Source organism: Protopterus annectens, chromosome 12.part0, assembly GCF_019279795.1.
Source record: "Protopterus annectens isolate FY-2018-M chromosome 12.part0, PAN1.0, whole genome shotgun sequence".
Lineage (NCBI taxonomy): Eukaryota > Metazoa > Chordata > Ceratodontiformes > Protopteridae > Protopterus > Protopterus annectens.
The window spans coordinates 273,953,923-273,977,345 of NC_056746.1; the positions used below are offsets into that span (position 1 = coordinate 273,953,923).

A 23,423-nucleotide genomic window follows, 5' to 3' on the forward strand; every position below is an offset into this window, starting at 1 on the left:
AGTCCTTTTGCTGTGATGGAATGTTATTTACTTGCCACATAGTAAGTGTGCATTTGTTCAAGGCACATGTTTGCATCTCTAATCACCATTTCCATCTGTTTTCTGCTAGAGTCACTTCAAGCCCCCCCCCCCCTGAATGGTTTGCATCCAGCAATGTGAATCCAGATACAAGGAATCACAGCATTTTGAAAATAAAAACTGAGGTCCTACAAAAAGCACCACATTCAAAACCTCGCTGTTACATTGTTAAAGCATTTTGTGTGTGTGTGGGGGGGGGGGTTCACCACTGTTATACACACTAACTTGCAGATTGTCATACCTTAGAGTAGGAGGGGACAGTACTCCCAAGATACCACAACCGCAGAATTTGTGTGTGTGTGTGTATATGTATGTATGTGTACAAACAGACACACCCCTTCTTCGAACTTTAACTTCTCGCTATTCCAAGGCTCTCCGTTACAGTCCTTTGTTTTGAACAGTCACCCGCACTTGAAACAGTGTAGCAGTGGTGGTGTAACAGAAACTGGAATGCCACCGACGCCGTTACACTTCCTGATGTGAACTGCTCTTTTCCTTTAAAAATGTTTCCTTAAATCTACCATGCGGACAGGTACAGCCCACATGCTCTGCCATATTAACTTTACCTGCAGTTGTAATGGCAGCTATGCCATGGCTTATTGTACTTTTCAGAGCACCACAGTACATGTAACATGGGCTTATCTGTGGTACAGCCCCATATTAAGCAAAGGCTTACATATTATGTGACCTTAAAAGTACCACAATGTAATGCATCTCTACATCTGACACAGCCCTAGAGTCATAGATACTGCTATGCTCTAGTGCACGGTGGTCAAAATGTAGCACTGTACACTTCACCTAGAGAGCACGGTGGTCAAAATGTAGCACTGTACACTTCACCTAGAGAGCACGGTGGTCAAAATGTAGCACTGTACACTTCACCTAGAGAGCACGGTGGTCAAAATGTAGCACTGTACACTTCACCTAGAGAGCATGGTGGTCAAAATGTAGCACTGTACACTTCACCTAGAGAGCACGGTGGTCAAAATGTAGCACTGTACACTTCACCTAGAGAGCACGGTGGTCAAAATGTAGCACTGTACACTTCACCTAGAGAGCACATCCTGCATGATAAATACGCAGTAGTGTCTCCTGTAACACGTGCTACAATTGTATCACTGCATGACTGCTTTAAAGTTTACTTCTAAACACTAGTGTTATTTCTAAGGTGTTAACATGCTTTGGAAGCTAAACAGCACTTGTGAGGTAAGTGAGGGGATTATGAAAAGAATCAGGTTTGGACTGGGCTGCATCTTTTTACAAGACACCACCTTGGCTTTTTATTAACTAGTTTTGCTAACTAGCACTGTTCCAGTCATCAGCTAATTCTTACTGGGATGACTCTGTTCTTGTGGACAGTGTGTTGTAGTTTTTTTTTTTTTAATCAGGAGTAGAGGTCCATGTCACATGTTTTATAAAAAGGGTGCATTATCTGAATGGTCACCTTATCTGAGATAAGTGAAATAAGGAACTAAATAATTATCTTTTTGAGTAGGCACTTATGAAAGACAGCAGCTGTGGTTATTTACTCAGATATGGTAAGGGGCATGATGTACTTCTGCTAGTTTCTAATTTTGTGTTGTGTACTCTGTGATGACAATTGGCATGACATATTTAATGTCACATTGAACTTAACCCTCTGATAAGAGAAACGGGACCTTTGTTTATCATCTCCTCTGAAGGATGGCATCTCAGGAGTACAGTATCTCTCACATTCTACTGTATAGCGAGTACTGGAATATGGATCCAGGTGCAAGGATAGAACCCTGAGACATCAGATTCTCCAGCATCATAAGCAAACATGCAATTTACTGAGCCACTGCCTGGGTAACTGTCAACCATTATGAATGTGAATGTTACATGAATCAAATCAAACTCCACTGTAATGTCCATACTAGAATTATCAAAAGTTACTACTACCATCTGTACTGCTGAATATAAAGTGAATATGCTTAGTGCACTGCAGTGCAAGTTCTGGTCTAGAATTAGCATAGCACATAGTAGTAACCAGTACAATGCAACATGCAATCATAATCTGTACTACCTCTCATAATGTGGACAAAATTAGAAGTATCTATGAGCAGCATACAAACAACTTCAACTAGGAACTCATAGAATCGTTAAAATGTGTTTGTTACATTGTCCTTAAAAAAAAAGTTTTGATTAATATGACTCAATATCACTTAACATGTATATAAAAAAAGTTTAGTAGTGAATGTGGGACAGATACCTTCAATATGCAATTGCAAGACACAAACGTTTTAAGACTCAAGGAACGTTCCTCATAATGAGGGATGCTTCAGAGAGATGTTAAGTCAGTGTGCAGTGTACCAGCATTCCATACAGACAGACTTTCCTATTTACTCCTCCAGCCTAAAACATTTTAAAAGAAAAAAAGTGACACCTTAAGTAAATAAGAAGGTAGGGCCATTGATTATACCTGTTTACAGTGACATGGTTCATGGCCTTGGTCATGTTATAGTCACTGTGGCTGTACTCCACAATCCAAGACTAAACCTTCAAGAAGAACTTAACCCCTGTGAGACATTATTCAGGACTTAAATGGCATGGGCTTTCATCACCCAAACATTCATTTACTTTGTTAATGAGACATGTGGACCGGTCATAAGTTCCACAGCTCAGACACAGTGGCAGTACAATACAGTAAATAATAAAAAAATATGCATAAAGCATATATATATATATATATATAGAAGAAAATAAATCCATATTTAAGACTGAAGGCTACCCAAGTAAACGGATGTTGAGAAACCAATATTAAAGCGAAGAGGTTCTCCTTTTTGAAAGGCATTATCACGTACGAGTTCCTTGACAATGAGGATACCTTACCAAAGTAGGTACGCTATAAACTTTCACCATTTCAAATCGACCTAAGCGTCTCATATATATTATTTTACATTTGTTGACCGGGCTGGTCCAATTGGATACATGTCCATTTTCAGTGGAGGCCCGGGGAGAAAAGCTCCACACTTCAGAGTAGTATTTACAATATACAGGTACATTACAAAGTTTTATCTATGATAACAGTTCCTTGTCTTCTGTGATATCAGTATAATGATTCCTATTATAAGACAGCTAAGGATGTAAAATATGTGGACAGTAAGCACACTATTAATCAGTACAGTTATACATTAAAATGTTAAACTATGTAAGCAAAAGCACAATATTAAACAGTAAAGTCACTCACGTTATTTGTTAGTATAATTATTAAATATTACTCTATTGATTACTATAGTCACAAGCACAGTATGGTTAATAAAGGATTAAGTAGCTCAAGCTGGTATGTGGATCAGTGTGAGGATACAAGTGTGGTAGTTAGTACAGGGGCATAACAATATATGTAGAGAGAGAGATGTATATATCACACACACACACAATTTTTATATTTAAACTTTGTTTGATAACAAATCGTTAACAAGTATCTCTTTCAAGTCGCATTCTGTTAAAAAGCTAGATATGAAACAGTTTAACAAATCTCATTTATAAATTTCCTTCATTTTTTTTAGAAAATCTTTTTATGGGCAGTGATTTTTCTAAACTCAAGGAAGAGATGGTTATATTTAGCTGGAATAATTTTACTAAGCATTCTACTCACTTATATGTTTACCAGGTTAGTGGGCTGAGATAGATCCTTTTCAGCCACAACCCAGTCAATTACAAAATCATTCAAGGTCCGGACAAACAGTACAACTGATGAAACTATGCAGTGTCCGTATATGTAAAACGGTCACTACAAAAAGCACAAACGTCACAGAAAAGTATGGTACTGCATGGATTCTCTTTATATCCTCGAAATACTGAAATGGCGAAATTCAGTATTTCGAAGTTATAAAGTCGAATTTTTGAAACCACGAAAACTCAGAACCGTGAAATTCAAAATCTCACACATTTCTTCTACTGCGCACGCTCACACCTCCCCACACACAAACTCTCTACTACATAAAAGCAGGGCGGCAAGTACCCCTGCACACCCCCTACTTAAATATTCTCACACTGAGGTCGCACACAAACACACAAAATACCACCACACAAGCTACATTCTCCTCACACAAGCACATCACAGCAACAAAACACACTGACACACCACAGCCCCTACCCAAAACCCTTAACACGTGTACTTACCTGAATCCATAACCACAGCGAAACCTCCGAACCATGAAATTCAAAAACGCCGGTATTCAAGGTTTTGGATTTCGCACTTCTGAGCTTTCACCCTTATCATGATTCCACTTTATGGGCTTGAAATACTGAATTTCGATATTTCAGTATTTCGAGCTTCTAAAGTGAATCTGGTACTGCATATATTACAGTAATTGCGAATGAAAGTTTGGCAGGTCAGGAGTGGATTCATTTGGTTACTCTGTAGCAGCCAAAATGATGCAAATTGATTGGAGTACATAATGCTGTAACACACATCTAAATAATTAGACAATATTTACAGTCCTATATATACTCATATTTAGAGAGGATTCAAGGTGTTACTTCCACAATATAAACCTATGATGCCGTATGTTGTTGTACTGTCCCATATCCAAACATGTAGATTCATAATAATTAGCCAGATATTTTAACAGTTTGCATTTGAATTCAGTAAAGTCATCAAAGCTACTCATGTTTTGAGGTAAAGAGTTCCAAACTACTGGTGCTGTTTTAGAAACTGCATATGCTCCAGCAACTTTGATGAAGGAAGGCCTGAGAAAAGTAATTACATTTTCTGCTTGTGATTGAAGGGGATAAATGCTTTTTCTGCTTGTGATTGAAGGGGATAAATGCTTTTTCTGAGACTGAGTTTTGTTGCTATGGAGAACTTCTCACCTATGGTGAAGCCAAGGGTAGTCTGTGAAGAGAGAGTGTTGCCATCATGGGAACAAAAAGAATGGGAAGGATTTGTTATTAATTTTGTTTCTGAGAGAGGGATAGTAACTTTCTTACATTAACTTAAATGGTAAACGCAGAGTAATGCAGTACATCTGGCTATTATTGGTCTCTGTTTTGCAGTTTGTAGTGAGGTACAGCAAAATTCTGACCTCATTTATCATACATGCATTGGTCATACATTCTGTCATATGCCATAAAGCAGCCAGTAATGAGGATGCATTAGAAAATGTGATTGTAGCGTGTAACTAAAAAAAAATCCTTTCACATTTACAGGAGTTAAATGTCTGTCACCAACTTCTCTGCAGCATGATCACCAACTCGCCCCCACCGAATCACTTAGCCACTAGCTAACACTACTGCTAAATGCTCGCTTAAGACCTGGGGCTACTAGAGCATACAAAACTTCACTGTCAGTGCAAACGTGCTGCCTGCAGCACGTCTGTCTAAATAGGACATGCACACAAGATTCACAAAGTTATTGCAACTGCACTCACATGTATAGCAGTACAGCTTGCCTATTTTCTGCAGTAAAGGAGCATTCTGGTCATGCAAGACAACTGCAAGATTTATTGCAGAAAGCAAGTGAAACTTGTAGGAACTGTGTCCAGGTATGATAGGTGTAGATTTCTTTAACTCATTAGGCTAGTGGGATATGTATGTGATTATGAGCAGGCATACTGGAAACTTATGACAGTTTTCAGATTTTGTATGGCCTCCAGTAAAAAGTCACAATCAAGGCTAGCCATTTTAAAATGAGGGGTTATAAATTACCACTGGGTCATATTTTGAGAATTTCCTGCTTATAGCCTCTAAAGTGACACTGCAGAGAGACTGATAACTTCTAAAAATGTTGTCCCAAAAGTACAGATAAATACCCGAAATCACTGTGTACTAAAAAAATGTCTGGTGGTATTTCAAAACTGTACCACTGGCTCTGTGTAGATGCACATCCTCATAAAGACAATGTTTGTATTGTGTTTGGGTAATATTTTGAAACTATGATCCCCATTTCAAAAAATTACAAGGGTCAGAACAAGTATCAAGAAAATTGTAGGTCATCAAAGATGTACACGGATGCATCTTGCACAATGACAAGATAGTCAGTGACACTGAGGGTACAGTACGCAGTGGAAAGGGTGGAGGGGACTTGGCAGCACTGTAGTGCCATATTAATGTACCAAAAGGGCACATATCCATAAAGGAAGCATACAGCCAAACTAAAATCCAAGCAGAGAGATTACACAGCAAGGGAATATGTTAACAACAGCCTGGAGCAGCTCTCTAAGATGATGTAAACGTAGGCACTCCTTCTTGAAGACAGTGGGTTACATAGAAAAAAGGCATTACAATTAGATAAAGTTAATTTACCAGTGGAAATCCCAGGCCGAATTGTTCTGTGTGGTTTGGGAGATTATCTCTGCAGGAACATTTGATCTTGGTATTTCTGAAATGAGTACATTTGTTTAACTCAATTCATTACGCTACTTTGGGCTGTGTAGATCCATCAGTGATTTCCATCAGAATTAATGTTAACAGTAAATACAATTAGCTCACTATAGATACTGAATAAGAAAAGGGCCATGACAGAAAAATTAGTAATTGGCCAAATAAGGAAAAAAAAAGACTTTTTGCATATTATATGAAGATAAGCGACAGAGGCTGGGGGGGGGCATAATATTTATTTTTTCCACAGGCAAACAGTGATGCCAAACCTTGCAGCTGTCTCTGTGAGGAGGAAGTGGGATGAAAAACGGTGCAATTCTACAAGAAAGAATGGCAAATACATGTGGGAGTTCTAGTGAGTAGTCAGAAGGATGTTGTTTAAATAGGAAGTCGGTCAGTATGCAGGCTGTGGCATGTGCAGACTGAGTGACCAAGCATTGCTTATCTGTTGTCAGAATCTGTGCTGGGATTTTATGCACATATGCACACAGCATGCATTTCATATATCTAGTAAGCATACAGTACATTGTAGACTTGTGTACCTACATAGTTACCTGTGCAGGAGCAGCAAATAAAATCGTAGCAAGCCTTTCATTTGTTCCCCCCACATACATGCATTTAATGAAACATGAATGTAAATTAGAATTTTCCATATCACACTGTACTTATATATATATATATATTTTTCTCTGTTCATTAAGGAATTAGGAATAGCATTATTTGGGCAGGTGTTTTAGTTTGTTATGGCTTCTCTGTGGTTATTGTTGTGTCTTTTGGCTTTTCCCGGTTAGGGGTCGCCACAGTGGAACTCCGGTCCGCTAATGATTGGAAGTAGATTTTTACGTGCCGAGTTGCCAGCCCTGATAAATGAGCCCAAAGAGATAGTGGGAGCAGGCTGGCAGCATCCTAATGCTATGCTTAAAATATCAGACTATGTTAAAACACTTTTCAAAGTGGTGCTGAACTGCTGTTTCCTATATGTCAGCACTTTTTCTGAGAGTATCAGCTCTTACAGTAAAGATTACAGACCCCCCACACACAAGTACAAATCCCTCTGAATAACTTGAAATGTGTTATTTCAATAACTTTTTTTTTTGGGGGGGGGGGTAACTGCTTTGAGAGTTAGCCACCTTAAAAGCTAACAGTATAAGAAAAACTCAGTATAATGGATGAGTTCAGTTACCTGTTCGGAGTTGAAATCACCTAGTCTGCTCACATTTTGGGCATTAGAAAATGAGGTGATGCCAGGGAAGGCACTGCTGCACAGGCATAGGTCCTTTGAACATGAAAGTAGTAAAATATCTCATAATAAGAAGAATGGAAACTGGAGATCAGATTTTTATTTGTTTAATGCTTTAGATGTCAAGACAGTTTTCTTAAATTTAATACAGGATATTTATTTCATTCATTATTCCACATTTCAGTTTGTCTTGTACAAGTGAAAGCATCTATATGAAATTGATTCCTTAACAAACATTGTGGTGCATCGCTGATAAGCTGCTATATCACAAACAAGCTCCAACGGGAATTAGACTTCTAAAGTAAAATCAGCATGCTAGCAATAACCATAGGCTTCTTGTCCAAACGTCAGACAAGAAGGAAAATGGGACTTAAAGGACATTTTCCCCATCAAAGAATAAATGTGGAAACCGGAATGTAATCCATTCTTAGTCATCGGGTTCCCCCTATTTTTATTTGTGGAGTCCTATTTAAATGGATTTGCTACATTGCTTTAAAGTCATTATTCTAAATATTTTTCCATTTTTGAAGAATCGTCACTTAGATTCAAAAGTCTGGATTCCCTGTAAACATCTACTCTGTAACTGGCTTACCTGTCAACCCTCTGGGTTTTAAAAATCTTAGCTGAAGGTCAGAAAGATGGCACTTTTTTTCAAAATAGAATGTATTCTTATAGTACACCTTATAAACAGTGACAAGGACTCTTCTAGAGGCATTCATTTACTAATGCGTGTGCTCTTAAACAGTTTTGTTTTAATGAAAGTAAGAAGAGGAAAGCAAAGCAAAATCTGGGGCCAAAAAATATCAGTTCTATGAAAAAAAATTCTTATCATAGTGCTATGTATGAAATTCATAGTCCTACATAACTAGTAAAACAATGTCCAGCCCCAGCTCACTCCTACTCACCTAAACCCCAGTTCGCTATGCCTGCTTAACATTATTTAAAGCAAGGTAATCTGCTCCAACATATATGTAATAGGTGCTCTTACTGTTTATGTTGTGTCCAAGCATACACTGAATGTACATATGAACTACCTTTCTTATTACAGTTCTGTAACTCTCAGGCTGTAGCTGCAGTGGGTCTGTTGTGGATCAGTGCACTACCCCAATAAGTAAACATAAATAAATGAATAAAAAGGGGAGAGGTGTACCCCATGCAACTAACACCAACAAAGCAAGAAGCAGTACATTTGACAAGTTAGGTTGGACAGAAGGAGCCTTCTTACTTCCAACACAAGGTGACATCATACAAAAGGTGAGCATGTGCATCAGGATTTGTAAAAGAATAAACACTCGGGGAAGTGGAATCCAAGACCCCTGAAAGTCAAACTCGATGTTTCTCTAGTGTGAACGGTAGACAGTTCTTGTTCATATACTGTTTAATATTTTTTGAAACGCCCCAGCCAATTTGATATTTATTTACTTGTTAAACTTTTAGAAAACTTTAAAGCCTTTTGAAGCCACAGTGGGAGAAAGCATCTACACTTTCCCTTAGCCATCCCCGCAACATTGCGCTGTGTAGTGCACGTCGGGATAGTATATATCGTATAACAGCCTATGTATCTTTTTTTTCCTGATACATTTATAGCACTCAGACTCTTATATAAACAGTAAGTAGCACATCTTAAAGAAATGGAGAAAATAAACCTAAAAATCTGGCATTTTAAATTACTGATTTGTCCACTAAGCAAGCGAAAGTTCAAACATTGGGTAGTTATATTAATCTGCATTTTAACTGGTGTTTTTGTATGTTCACACAAAAATGGAAGGGCAACAGAAGGAGGTTTGATGCAAAAAAAATCATTAAAGGTGTGCAGAGATCGTATGGAGGGGCTATGGGGAACCCCGACTCCAAACAGAAGTAACATCCATTTCTTGCAACTTGAGGGTGAAACTCTCCAACTTAAGTAGAAACCAAAAAAGAAAATACCAACTGCAAAATAAAGTGTCAGACGACAGCAGTACTCAGTTGAGCTATGACAGAACTTTTCAGGAATGCAGGCAGAGAAGATACTGGACTTACCAGGTTCAGCAGATGCTTGTTGGGTGTGCGAGAGAAATATCGGCTGAATCCAGCAGAGAACAACCACTATGCTGTCTGCCTTTTTAATTACAATGTGTAGTCCCGACCAAGCTACACGCACAAAGTCCGGCTGGGGGGTGTGTGCTGGCAGTGCCTGCCTGTATGAGCGCTGGTTAGGGTAGTATCCGAAATGCCCGTGTCCAAGTTCTCCCTATGGAGCAGTCACTTACAGAATGAAACGCTAGTTCTACCGAGTATAAAGGGAGGGGCGGAGCTATAGCTGTAGGGGGCGTGGCATAGAGCCCTCCAAACGCTGCCTAGTTCTGATTGGTTTAGTATTTCCACACATCGCCGAAAGTGCTGTTCCGTAGTAACTCCTGAGGGGAGTATTAACCCTTAAAGTCAGACCGTGCTGTCAATCAAGACTGTTAGTGGGTTGGTCTGTACTATTCTGCCTTGTCTGCTCTCAATTCAGTTTCTTCAGAATTGTTTTTTGAATGTTTTAATGTGCACTGCCGATAAAGTATGATAAGTAGTCTAGTCACTTGTTCGACGTAGTTTTGGGAAGGCAACAGCATTTATCATTTAGTTACAGTATTTGTTTTGTTCCTGGAAGTGTTGTTTACTGAGGTGCAGTCTGTGTGTGGAAGTACTGTGCAGTCAAAGTGTTGTTTACCAAAGTCTGGAAGTATCGTGCAGTTTAAGCATAGCTCTCAACGAAAAATAATCGGAGTACTATTAACCTGAGACATTGACTGAGTAAAACAATGTGAATTAATATACATTTTCTGCGGTGAAAGACGTATGTTACTGTATAAGTGTTGCCATTATTAATTACGTGTAATTTACTTCCTTTTCTCTCAAAGTCGCCAGTTTTAGATGGGATTAAGAGGGAGAGAGCAACATTTTGAATCCAAACCAGGGACACCTGGGAGGTTTGAGTTAGTGTTGTGTACTGTCGTGTGGTAGCATTGTTATGTACTGAAGTGTGGATGTGCAGTAAAGGTGCTGTGTACCGAAGTGTGGAAAATGATAACAGTAATTTGGAGAACATGAATTTTATAAATAAAACAATACCTACCCATTGCTTTTATTTACGTTTGCCCCCAGACTTAGCGTTGCTCCTCCAAGATTTCTCGATCTTTTTATGAGCTTGGACATTTTTAAGAATGCGTGCATCGTTAAATAACTAAATTAATTATACATAAAGATTCCTTATACTAGAATCCACTGAGTTAGTAATATCATAACTACTATATGAGGGGTAAGCATTCAGAACTAACTGGGAACATAAATTGTAATATTTAAGTATGTGATTTCTAAATGAAAGTAAAAAAAATATATTATTTTTTTTTAACAAAGTCTTACAACGGCGTTCATGAGAGAGGCATAACATTTTCAATTGCATCCTTGCAGTGGTTGCTGCTAAAAGACAAGCATCTAGAATGATTTCAGGAAGCACTTGGATTATCTAACGTTTCCAATGACTTCCAGGTTTTAATTGACTAAAGTTTCAAAACTTCCACTTCAGATAAGTTAGCTGTGAGCTCTGGGAGTAATGCCTCTTGCTCGCATTAGGTGCGCTGTGTGCACCCCCTAAGGGGAGAATTATGCTATGGATTAACTACGATCTACTGCTTATCCGATGGGCATGGAAATGGCTACATTACGTGGGCCACTCATTATCTGTCATCAGAGCTTGATTTTTGCAGGTTCTCTTGTATCCTTTCCACATGTTCTGCAGCTGTAGTTTTTCAGCGCCGACTATCGTCCATTATTCTGTATATTGCAAGAAAAATGTAGTAAAACAATTGCAAAGCTCAAGAAAGTAGAAAACATGGCTTTCTACAGGTGACTGCACGCTGTATTAATAATTAGCTGCTATGCATTACATATTGCATAATCACTGTGAATAGTGCTCAACCCCAATAATACAAAACAATATGCAATGATGAAAAAGTTCAAATTGTGCACATACTGTTTTGGTTTTGATGGCAGGATAAACCACACACAGTGCTCAGCTTTCAGGGTTAGTATGGCATCTATTAATACATTTGGTGCAAATAGCATAAGGGGCTGTTTTGGTTGCAGAGTTTTACTGCTCTTTCTGTGGGATGTTGCCAGAGATTACATAAGCTACCTGGCGTCATCAAAAAGGAACAAAGAAAAAGGTTATGTTCTAGCTGCTGACTTTTTGATGCTGCTTTTTCTTCTTTCAGGCAGTGTACCAGGATTCCTGTATGGTATGTCAGCATGCATACTTTGACATGACTTCATGCAGTGTGTTTCTTTGTGTACACCTGAATCCAGAGTAGCAGAAACAGCTGGATCACTCCAAGGATGTGCACAGGACACATCACGATCATTGTTCCGTACCACCTCAGTTTTATATTTGCTGCAGACACTCTCTTTCCTGTATGTGTGAAATTAAATGATTTATTTCTTCCGTAGTGAAACCTGCACTGCAGATTTATTATAAAGGTGTGTTTAGCAACAGCAGGAATCCTCTTTTCGTGCACATGCATTTCCTGCAACCTCTGTTGTTCTAAACATTTGTGTATTGTAAATGTTGATTACATCTGTTTTCCATGACAAAATAAGTAAGTCATCAGATAAATAAAACATGTTAAAGGCAAATCCCTTCCCATGGCTGTGTCCTGTCAGTCGGCGATTAAACACACTTGGAAGGCAGCTGTACTTGGATATTGTTTTAGTTTTGTGTTAGGGCCGTAGCTGAATAATAAATCCCTGCATGTGTTTAAAAAAGAAAGGAGACATGCAAAACCCTAGTTTTACATCTTTTTGTTACCTCAGGATATATACATAAACTAGCTAACAATAAGTTAAGGCAGAAAAGCTGACTTGAGTTTGATTTCTGGGCTTTGCTTGCTTACTGTGTGGTTTAAGTATGTCTGCTAACTTGGCCAGTTCTCCATCCTCAACCCCTTTTCCCATTTTGCACATGTGATTGGTGTGTCACTTCAACAGTGACAGTCATTTCGAGCCAATGTTTACACTGCCGGGTGGCTAGCTCTTCCACAGTAGTTCATCCGTACTTTTCACTTACACACACACACACACACACGGCTAGTTTAGAGTGTCCAATCCACCTACTGCATGTCTTTGGAATGTGGGAGGAAACCTACGTGATTGCAGGGAGGACATACAGACTCCAAACAGAAGACGCCCCAGCCGAGAATCGAACCAGGGAACCTGTTGCTGTGAGGTGACGACCACTTCACCACCACGACTACCCAGATAAGGTTTGTGTAAAAAAAAATCAAAACAAAAAAAAAAAGCATCATCTCATGTTTTATTTTGCCATTTTACAACTTTTTGTAGTACAGCTTTTCTCCATGGTCCTCCACTGAAAATGGGCTCATAGCCTGGTGGACTATCCCAATCAACAAATGCAAATAAATGAATTAATGAAAAATTTAAAATAATATTGCAAGTATTTGTTTCCCAAGTGAGTACTATTTACTCCACCTGCCTGGCAGTTTGGACTGTATGGATATTGTCTCAAGATTGCTACTGCTTCAGAGATAATTAATTGAATTTGTTCTGGAGAGTGAGTGAGTGAGTAAGTAAATAAAAAGATATGCAAGTGTAGAGACAGAAGTTCAAAGCCTGGCATTGCTGTTTGCGTTCTGATTCTAGGCAAGTCAATGGATTTTGGTTATGCCATTCTAATATATTATCTTTAGTGTACAGTTAGAAAAGAAGCGATATTTACTTCCCTGCTGAGGTTTGTAATATATAGATGAAAGGTATACTATAATGGGAGATGGTCTAAATTTTCTGCTTGTTTCAAGTTTTTTAGATTTTTTTGTTAATTGTAGTCATATTTCCTTGTTATAGTGCTGACAGGTTGCTTGTAAAACATTCATCACTACACAGGAATTTGTTTGAAAATGTCAACTAATTGTAGTCTCCTGGGCTGAGGTAAAAAGTGGTCCTCTGGGATCAAAGTTGTACCCCAGTTAACAAGTGAAAACAAATGTGTTCCTGGGCAACCGGATTGCATGTGCGTAAAAGCTAAAACTACAGTGCGTAATTTTACATCTGTAGAAGATGGATTGATTGACAATATGTATTCGATGTTCCCTCTTTAGTGAATCTCTGCAAATCCCAGCAAAACTTCAGGAGTTCTAGGTGTGTGTTTGTGTACCGATAATATTCTGTATCTTTATGATGTAAACAAAATGACGTGACATAATATAATGCGTTTATTAATCAGTTCCCATGAATAGACCCAGGGTTGTGGAGATATAAATGGTGCGTCCTAGTCTCACTAGTAGTGCATTAGAGCCATGTAATGCACATGCCTGAAGTATCCCTTTGGGTTATAAATGGACACGTGACTGTGACCAAACTACTTGTGTATTACTCATTCTAATGCACAGCCATGATTTAATCTGATTGATGAAAAATGATTGTTTATTTTGTATATGTGCTTAATGTCCACACAACTTAACTAGATCCAGGTATTGGTTATCCTTTTAGTGAAGTGACTTACCTTGGTATCTCAAATCAGACATCTTTCTGTCTCTTCCCATTGCATGCTGTCTGGTTCTCCTTTTGGTCATTGTGCAAATTAATTCCCTGTTTTGCTACTTGGTTGCTTATGTGTGACTCTCAGTTACTGTGTTCATTTTGCTTTTCCTGATGTTCTTGTCTTCTAGAGTGGTATGTATAGAGATTTATATTGCTCTCTACTGTTTTCTGAAGCTTGTACTAACCCTTGCATCATTTTAGTTTCCTTCGTCTGGCTTGGGTGCAGCTTGTATTTTTTTTAAATGTGACCTCAGAAAAGGATAAAGTATTCACATGGGGTTGTCACTGGCGAATGGTACTGTGACAAGGCCGTCCTGCCAGAGATAGCAGTCATCCATCCATCTCACTGCCCCAGTGACCATATTTAAATACTTATTTTATTGTTGTATCTTTTCTGCCTTTCTGGGATTATACATTATAGGAATGTCTTACAACAGAATAGCATTCATGATGTGTACCACCTTCCAGTAGTCTGTTTTCAGTATTTAAGATGTAACCCTGAATTATTTTTCCACATCTGTTTGGGATGCTCCACTGTTCTCAGATGTTTATGCCCCATTGCCCCTTTCTCATGTGTTGCCTCCCCATTCTCTGCACCAGGGAACAGAGGAGATAGGGGTGTTCTGCTGTTGTACTATCCTGATGTCGGAGAATGTGTTTTCCCTTTTGGCCTTCTTTTAACCCCCTGCATTTTGTTTTCATCATTTTATTTTCTTTCCTTAACTGGGGAAGAACACTGATCCTGATGGACCATTTTCAGGCTCGACCCAGGAAAGACTATAAATAATCTGGATGGTATTGTTTGGTTTTAGCTACAGGACAAATCATTTCAAGAAGTAATGTAGTATTCACAGAGTTATAATCCCACTAAAGACAGATCTGAAGCAAGGCATATGTATAAAATTTATGCCACAAAAAATTAAGACAACTACTGTTGTAAAGTAGTACAGACACTGTTTATAGTGTGTGTGTTGGGGGGGGGGGGGGGTCTGTATTACAGCATCAAATATTTGAACATTGAGATTCATATCAAGCCCAGAAGATTGAAGTGCTGTAACTCTGAATTTCTAAAGATTATATCTATGTGTGTTTGCAGTGTAGCAGACCCCCTGCATCCCTCACACCTCTGCTAATTGTATGTACGAACTCTGAAACTACCCTGCAGCTGGGAATGGGAAAAATCCAAGCTCAGCTGTACTGTGATCTTGCACAATCACCCACTTAACACTGTGTGATCTTTTGAAATTCGGAGTTACAGCACTTTGATATTGTGTTGTTTTGATCATCTGGGCTCAATGTTATGAATATTCAGTGTTTTAACATGGGCTGTCTAAATGAGATAGAGGAATGAACAGGAAAAAGGTAAAGGAGGATTGGTTTGCATATATAGTCTGGAAAAAAGGTAGAGAATGCTGGAGAAGTAGGGTTTCCAGCTTTTCAAGTATCCCAAGTGGTCCATTTTTAAGGACGTGTAAGATTTTACGGGACAAACTACATCCACAACCAATGCAAAGAGCTGGACTTCACATTTTATGCCAAAATAAGTGCTCCGTCTTGTACAATTTTGAGGGTTTTTTGTGGTTTTGTATAATGTTAAGATGTTTCAGATGAAAAATAATTGTTTCATGCAGCTATTCAAGGAAACCTCAGAAATATTTTGTCCACATCCTGGAAGAAAGTTGTGGTGGCTGTAATCTTAAAGATGGTAAAGACCCAGCAGATCCAGCTTCATGTAGGCCCATTTTGATTCTAAACTCTGGTTATAAACTGTTTATGTCTACAATGGCTAAAAGAATAGCAAAGGTGATGCAAAAGTAGATATGGATCAATGTGGTTTTATGGAGGGGAGGCATACATATGACAACATTACTAGAACCAGAGGAAAGCAGAATGTAAGAAAATACCAGTGTTGTTGATGAGTCTTGATGCAGAGAAAGCATTCAACCGACTACACTGAGATTTTATGAGGAGGGCAATGGAAGCATGTACCTTCCCTGATACAATAGTAAGGCTAATTAAGAAGATGTATGAGAGAATGGAGGCGAAAATTAAAGTGGGGGGGGGGGCTATCTGATAAGGTCTGTTCAAACAGAGGAACTAGGTAGAGGTGTCGTCTTTCCCTTTATTTCTGTTATATTTAGAACCGTTAACAAAGAAAATAAGGGATTCAGAAATTCAAGGATATAATTGTATGGTAATCAGGAACAGTTGGCTTTACTTACAGATGATATTGTTTAGTACTTGATAAAACCAGGAAAGGACATGTCAGTGTTGTGTAATATTCTGAGACAGTTTCAAGTCTTCATCAGATACACCTTTAATGAAGATAAAGCAAAGGCAATAACTGTAAATTTTGTACCCACATATAAATTGATTCTGCAATATCCATATATATGGGGACATAATAAAATAAAGTACTTAGGAGAATGAATTAAAAAGGATTTTGTTATGACAGCTAAGGCTATGTGGGAAGACTAAAAAACATAATACAAAACCGAGAAACTGGAAGCTCTGTGTTATTGATATGAATATCAAGATAAAAGTAGTTAAAATGTTTAGTCCCTTTAGCTTTACATACAGGTCAACATTTTTATCAACCAGAGGAGATGTTGTGGATAGCAATTGGTAAAGAACTGAAGGATTTCGTAGGGAAGGGGAAGAAGAGAAGAATCAAGTTGGATGAGTTGATCCTTCCAGTAGAACAAAGGCGATTTGGGATTGCATGATTTGAGGGGGTATTTCAGAGCTACATAGTTAAGGCTTCTATACCTAGCACAAGCAGAAAGCTGTAATTCAAAGTGGAAAGGGATGATGATGAAACGGGAAAATGCAGGAAACAAGGAGAGAATGGGATTTTGGATGCAGATCCTTAAGAAAAAAGTTACTAGAAAATGTCTAAACCGACTAGTAGAAGTAGTGAATGGAGTAACAGAGATAAAAGAACTGGAATGGGATCTTTAGAAAAGGGTAGGAGCAAATTGTATAGAAAAAAATAAATTGTGGAAACAATACTTGCAGATTATTTTTGGAGGAGGAATGAAGTTTAAGGGAATGCAAGAATTGAATGAGCTATGTGATGTTCAAATAACAATGACTGTTTAGTAGATTATATGTGAAGTATAATGACTGTCACTGAAAACATGTCAATATGAATTTGATTGCCTACGTCATAAGTGATAATTCGATAAAAATGTTTCTCGCTTAAAAAAAAAAAACAAATATACACACACATACATATATATATATATATTAGAATCACAGGAGATTTGCCATTTTCTTGTTTGTTCAGATGACACAACTTCTGAAGTAGGAACTACCCTGAATAAAGAGGGGTACATGGTAATCCTAGTAGAGAAAGGGGTATTCAGGGATATGTTGAAAGGAGAGATAGGATGCCTTCCCCACACCATTTTATTCCTGTGTGCTAACCCTAATGCCGCCCCTGCTCCAACCTCACACATTACATTACTAAAACCCTTTTCTAACAGTATTACAATTCAGAGAGAGTATGCCTGAATGTTTGTCTGTTTTTATTTTTTCTTACTGATTGGAAAAGAAAACTCCTTCTCCAGTCAGTTTTGTTTCAGCAGTTTTAATTTGAAATAAATTTACTGTTTGTTGGCATTGAAGCAGTGAAGTAATGTGTGTTGGTGTTTTTGGTGGCTGACATTTCCTGATGCACTCTGTGTGTGTGTGTGTGTGTGTGTGTGTGTGTGTGTGTGAGTTTTTATATATATATATATATATATATATATATATATATATATACAGATAGAGACTTTTTTTCTTAATGATAATGATGACGTAATAGCTTTGAGGTTGTGGATTAAGAAACTGTTAAGGAGTTAAGTAACACATGAGACCGATACTGCATTCCAGAGAAGGCAGTCTTGTTTGGTATGTAGAAACTGCGCCAGATTGTTAAAGTACAAAATGCAGTAATTAAAACACACTAGCATTGCCACCATGGCTCAGTAACAGTCTGCAGCAAAGGTGTCAGAATTCCCATTGGTTTTCCTCACATTGGAGCTCGTTTGCCTTTCCTTAAGATGGAGATCATCAGTAAGGTGTCTCATAATGAACAGGGGCAGCATATCCATAAGTCCCTTAACGAAGATTCATAGCATAACCTTACACAATGTAGCTGCTTGTTACAATGTTAAACATGTTTATAAGCTTTTCCAAGTCCAGATGCGATGTTTGCTCTGAGTGTGTTATTGGAGAAATACAGAGAAGGTCAGAAGGAGTTGCATTGTGTCTTTGTAGACTTGGAGAAAGCATATGACAGGGTGCCTAGAGAAGAGTTGTGGTATTGTATGAGGAAGTCGGGAGTGTCAGAGAAGTATGCAAGAGTGGTACAGGATATGTACGAGGGTAGTGTGACAGTGGTGAGGACTGCAGTGGGAGTGACAGATCCGTTTAAGGTGGAGGTGGGATTACATCAAGGATCAGCTCTGAGTCCTTTCTTATTTGCAATGGTGATGGACAGGTTGACAGATGAGATCATACAGGAGGCCCCGTGGACTATGATGTTTGCAGATGACATTGTGATCTGTAGTGAGAGTAGGAATCAGGTTGAGGAGACTCTGGAGAGGTGGAGATATGCTCTAGAGAGCAGAGGAATGAAGGTCAGCAGGGCTAAGACAGAATATATGTGTGTAAATGAGAGGGAGGGTAGAGGAATGGTGAGGATGCAGGGAGTAGAGTTGGTAAAGGTGGACGAGTTTAAGTACTTGGGATCAACAGTTCAGAGTAATGGTGAATGTGGAAGAGAGGTGAAGAAGACAGTACAGGCAGGGTGGGATGGGTGGAGAAGAGTGTCAGGAGTGATTTGTGACAGACAGGTACCAGTAAGAGTGAAAGGGAAGGTCTACAAGAGGGTAGTGAGACCAGCTATGTTGTATGGGCTGGAGACAGTGGCATTGACAAAAAGGCAGGAGTTAGAGCTGGATGTGGCAGAGTTAAAGATGTTTAAGATTTGCACTCGGTGTGACTAGGATGGACAGGATTAGGAATCGGTATATTAGAGGGTCAGCTCATGTTGGACAGTTTGGAGACAAAGCAAGAGAGACGAGATTGCGTTGGTTTGGACTTGTGCTGAGGAGGGATGCAGAGTATATTGGGAAAAAGATGCTAAGGATGGAGCTGCCAGGTAACAGGAAAAGAGGAAGGCCTAAGATAAGGTTTATGGACGTGGTGAGAGAGGACATGCAGGCGGTTGGTGTGACAGAGCAAGATGCAGAGGACAGGAAGAAATGGAAAGAGATGATCCGCTGTGGCGACCCTTAACGGGAAAAGCCGAAAGATGATGATGATGATGATAAGCTTTTCCAAGTCCATTTGTTTGCCATTATTATCTTCGCAATTCCAACTTTTGGTGAAGATAGGCATTAAATACAGTCTAGTTTATACAGTAATAGAGGGACATTTTGACTGTGTGGCGATTTCAGATAAAGAATAATTTTTCTTAACACCTTTTTGTGCCGTGATACTTAAGAAGCCTTGCTATTGCTCAAAACATGAGGTAGGGCTTTGTTATAGAGCCTTTGCAGAAGACACATTTATTTATTTGAATTTCTTAACCGTGGTAGGGCACTGACCACAAATTACCTCTTTCGGTCTCAGTCTGGGGAAAAGTTCAGCAATAGAAATTATTTATACACTGCAGATAGAGTGTCAATGCAATTTGCACAACAAGGTTAGAGTAAAGCAACCATTAATGTATACTTAAGCATCCATTATGAGGACGTCTTTACATAATGTAACAGTGAATTTGAAATGAACTGATGTATTATGAAAATGTTATGTACGCTATATATGAGTTTCAAATCTTCAGGAAAATGTGATGTACAGTTAGAGGGCTGTAGAGAGTAAGAAAGTCATAAAACACTGACAGTGTGTGGTGTACTTGGGAGATGTGGCCAGGGGCATATCATTGGCATTTAGCTAGTTTTAGACTTTTTACATTTTATTTCATATCTCTATGTGTATGTATGTATTTATTTTAATGTGTTGGATTTGGTTTGCCTAGGTGTTCATTTTATGTTACTGCACATTCAGAAGGCCTTGTATGGCAGTATTAAAATAATTGTGTTTTAGGAAGCCAAACAGAAAGCACTGTTGTTTACAATCTTACCATAATGGTAGATGTCCTTGCCTTCACTGCTGCAGTATTCGTAACAATATGGGGATTCCCTGTTGTGGAAGTCTGACGTCTGGTCAGTCTCTCCAAGAGGTAACATGTACATCCAGGAAGGTAAAGAACTAGTGGGGTGGTGGGAGGGAGTGAATACTGCAGCAGTAAAGGCAAGGACATCTACTGTTATGGTAAGATTTTACACAACTGTACTATGCCCTTATGTTTACTGCTGCAGTATTCTTAAAGATATGGGAGAGTGCCAAAGCTCAAGAGGAAACTTGGGAGATTGGAAAGGGCAGAAGAGTCCCCTAAAAAAACACGAAGAACTGAACTAGCAAAACCAACCATAGCTCTAGAGATACCATCCAAGTTGTAGTGCTTGATAAAGGTATGCACAGAACTACATGTAGATTCTTCAAGAATAGAATTAGTATCTAAGTCTTTGAAAAAAGCACCCGCTCTGTTAGAATGAGCTTTAATTGAAAAAGGAAGGCTCTTGCCATGAAAAGTGTAACAAAAAGAAGTAACCTAAGAAATCCAAGAAGAAATAGTTTGCTTGAATACAGCAAGCTCCAAAGATCTAGAATGAAAAGAAACAACCAATCAGATTTTCTGATGGCCTTGGTCATATCCAAATAAATTCTAAGTTGCCTGTGCATGTCCAAAGTATGCAGCACCCTCTCACTGTCAGTTTGGGGGGAGGGGGGAGTAGGTAGTTTAATAGACTGATTAAGTGATAGCTCATTAACCACCTTCGGCATAAAAGAAGGGTTAATGCGCAAGGACACACCGTCCTCATGAAAAATAAAAAAGGAGGACAAGCCATAAGGGCCTGCAACTCAGACACCCATCTGGCAGAAGTAAGCGCTAACAAAAGAACAGTCTTTCAGGAACAATGTTGCAAGGAAGCTGAAGTAGCAGGCTCGAAAGGAGCCTGAGTCAACATCTCCAAAACAAAATTAAGATCCCATGGAGGAGTAACATGTTTCCTGGGAGGTCCAATATTAAGGATGCCTTTAAAAAATTTGTCTCACCACAAATCTAGCAGCTAAAGGAGGAGAAAAGGGCAGACAAGCAGAGGTAGCTGATAGGTGGGCCTTAATGGAAGACTAGGCCAAACCAGCGTTGAGCAAGTAAGAGAGAACCAAAGGAGCATCCACAGTAAGTGGGTCCAGGTTACAAAAAATACACCAAAAAGAAAAACTCTTCCATTTGGATAAGTAGGATTTCCTAGTCATAGATTTCCTGGCCTCCTGCAGGACTTGTAGCTTGTCCTCTGAATAAAGGTGTCTATGAGAAATCAAAATCCTATCACCCACAGTGTCAGCTGAAGCATGAACAGGTGGGGATGGATAAGCGATCCCTTGTCTTGTGTGATTAGATTCACCCTGTGAGGTAACTTGTGATTGCCCCTGGCTAGATGCAGAAAAAGAGGGAACCAGTGCTGCTGTGGCCAAAAGGGAGTCACCAACAAGATTTTGGGAGCATCCTGTTGGATTTTGAACAGGACTTTCGGAATGAGAAGAAATGCATAAAGAAACATCCCCTTCCAAGAGCATTAGGGGCCTTCCACCTTCTATACCAGAGGACCTGGGATTCTGGCACAAGACAGAGGAAGTTGTCTGCTCAGAGGGGAGGCAAAAAGATCCACTTGAGTACAGCACTGGTAAATAATGTCCAGAAACACATCCCTGTGAAGCATCAATTCGTGAGACTGAGTTAAGGACCTGCTCAGAGTGTCTGCCACAGTGTTCTGACCAGAAGGGATAAAAACTGCCTGAAGAGTCACTTGACAGCAAGACCCCATACCAGAAGTGCCAACCAGCAAAGAAGTCACAAATTGCAAAACCTTGCATATGGAGTGTTTCTCTGCGGGCTTCTGCTGAAAATTGGCTTTGTTCCAAGTTGATTTTCCCGGTAAACAAATGTTAAATGAAAAAAAAATAATAAAAAAATAAGATCTTGTTCTGCCCTGCTTGTTGATATACCACATTACTGTGGCATTGTCTGTGAATACCTTGAGAGGCCCTAGGGAAAATAGAGACTGAAAGGCCTGAAGAGCCAGCAGAAGGGCTCTCATCTCTTTAACATTGATGTGCCCCTTCTGCTGACGAGGTGATCACACCCCCTGTACATTTAGGAAACCAAAAGTCGTCCCCCATGCCATGTCTGAGGCATCTGTGAACAATTATTCAGAGGGAAGAGGGGATGAAAAGGGATCCCTGGATTCAGAGACAACTGCTGAATCCACCAGAGAAGTTCCTGCCTGAGACAAGGAAGAAGAGGAACTACAAAGTCTAGAGAATGTGCATGTTGGAGCCACACTGACTTCAGAAACCACTGAAACTTTCTCATATGAAGTTTGGCCAGAGGGAGCATTGGAATGGTGGATGCCATGAAACTCAGAGCCTCAGAAACTCCCTGGCGGTAATGAAATCCAGAGGAAGAAGAGTTTGAGGGAAAGAAGTGAGAGTTACGGCCCTTGGAGGGGGCAGGGATGCAAGTATTGGTACTGTCTGAATCCTGCAGCCCAGAAAAACATGACCCTGCGAAGGAGTCGGAGAAGACTTCTTGAAATTTACAGTGAACTCCAAGTTCTGAAGAAGCACTATGGCAAAATGAAGATTTTGCAAAAAGGTGTCTGGAGAAAACATCTGAATCAACAGGTTGTCCAGGTAAGGAAATATTTGGATCCCTTGATGTCTGCAAAAGACAGTCACAGGAGCCATGCATTTGGTGAACACCCTTGGGCCAGCAGAAAGGCCAAAGGGCAAAGCAGAGAACTGAAAATGCCAGGAAGCAACAGAGAAATGCAAAATCTTCCTGAAAAGAGGATGGATCGGAATATGGAGATAAGCATCCTTGTGATCCAGAGACACCAGAAAGGCCTGAGGGAGCAAGAGAGGAAACAGAATCTGAAGGGGCAACATCAAAAAGGAAGGTACCTTTAGAAAAGTGTTTAGATGAGAGAGGTCTACAATAGATCTTCGTGCCCTCTTTTCTGGGCACTAGAAACAGTCAGGAGTAGAAACCTTTCTTGAATAA

At 39.3% G+C, this 23,423-nt stretch overlaps 2 protein-coding genes across 2 annotated transcripts in view; one reads left to right on the plus strand and one right to left on the minus strand.

Moving 5' to 3' along the window:
* The window catches only part of VASN (vasorin), a 56,656-nt gene extending 46,734 nt beyond the window's left edge, over positions 1-9,922 (minus strand). Inside the window, exon 1 of the mRNA XM_044089333.1 lies at positions 9,683-9,922. The gene's annotated coding sequence lies outside the window, so the exon portion shown is untranslated. The remainder of the gene's footprint in view (positions 1-9,682) is intronic.
* The window catches only part of LOC122816501 (coronin-7-like), a 3,324,782-nt gene that overhangs the window by 2,318,278 nt on the left and 983,081 nt on the right, over positions 1-23,423 (plus strand). The window lies entirely within an intron of this gene.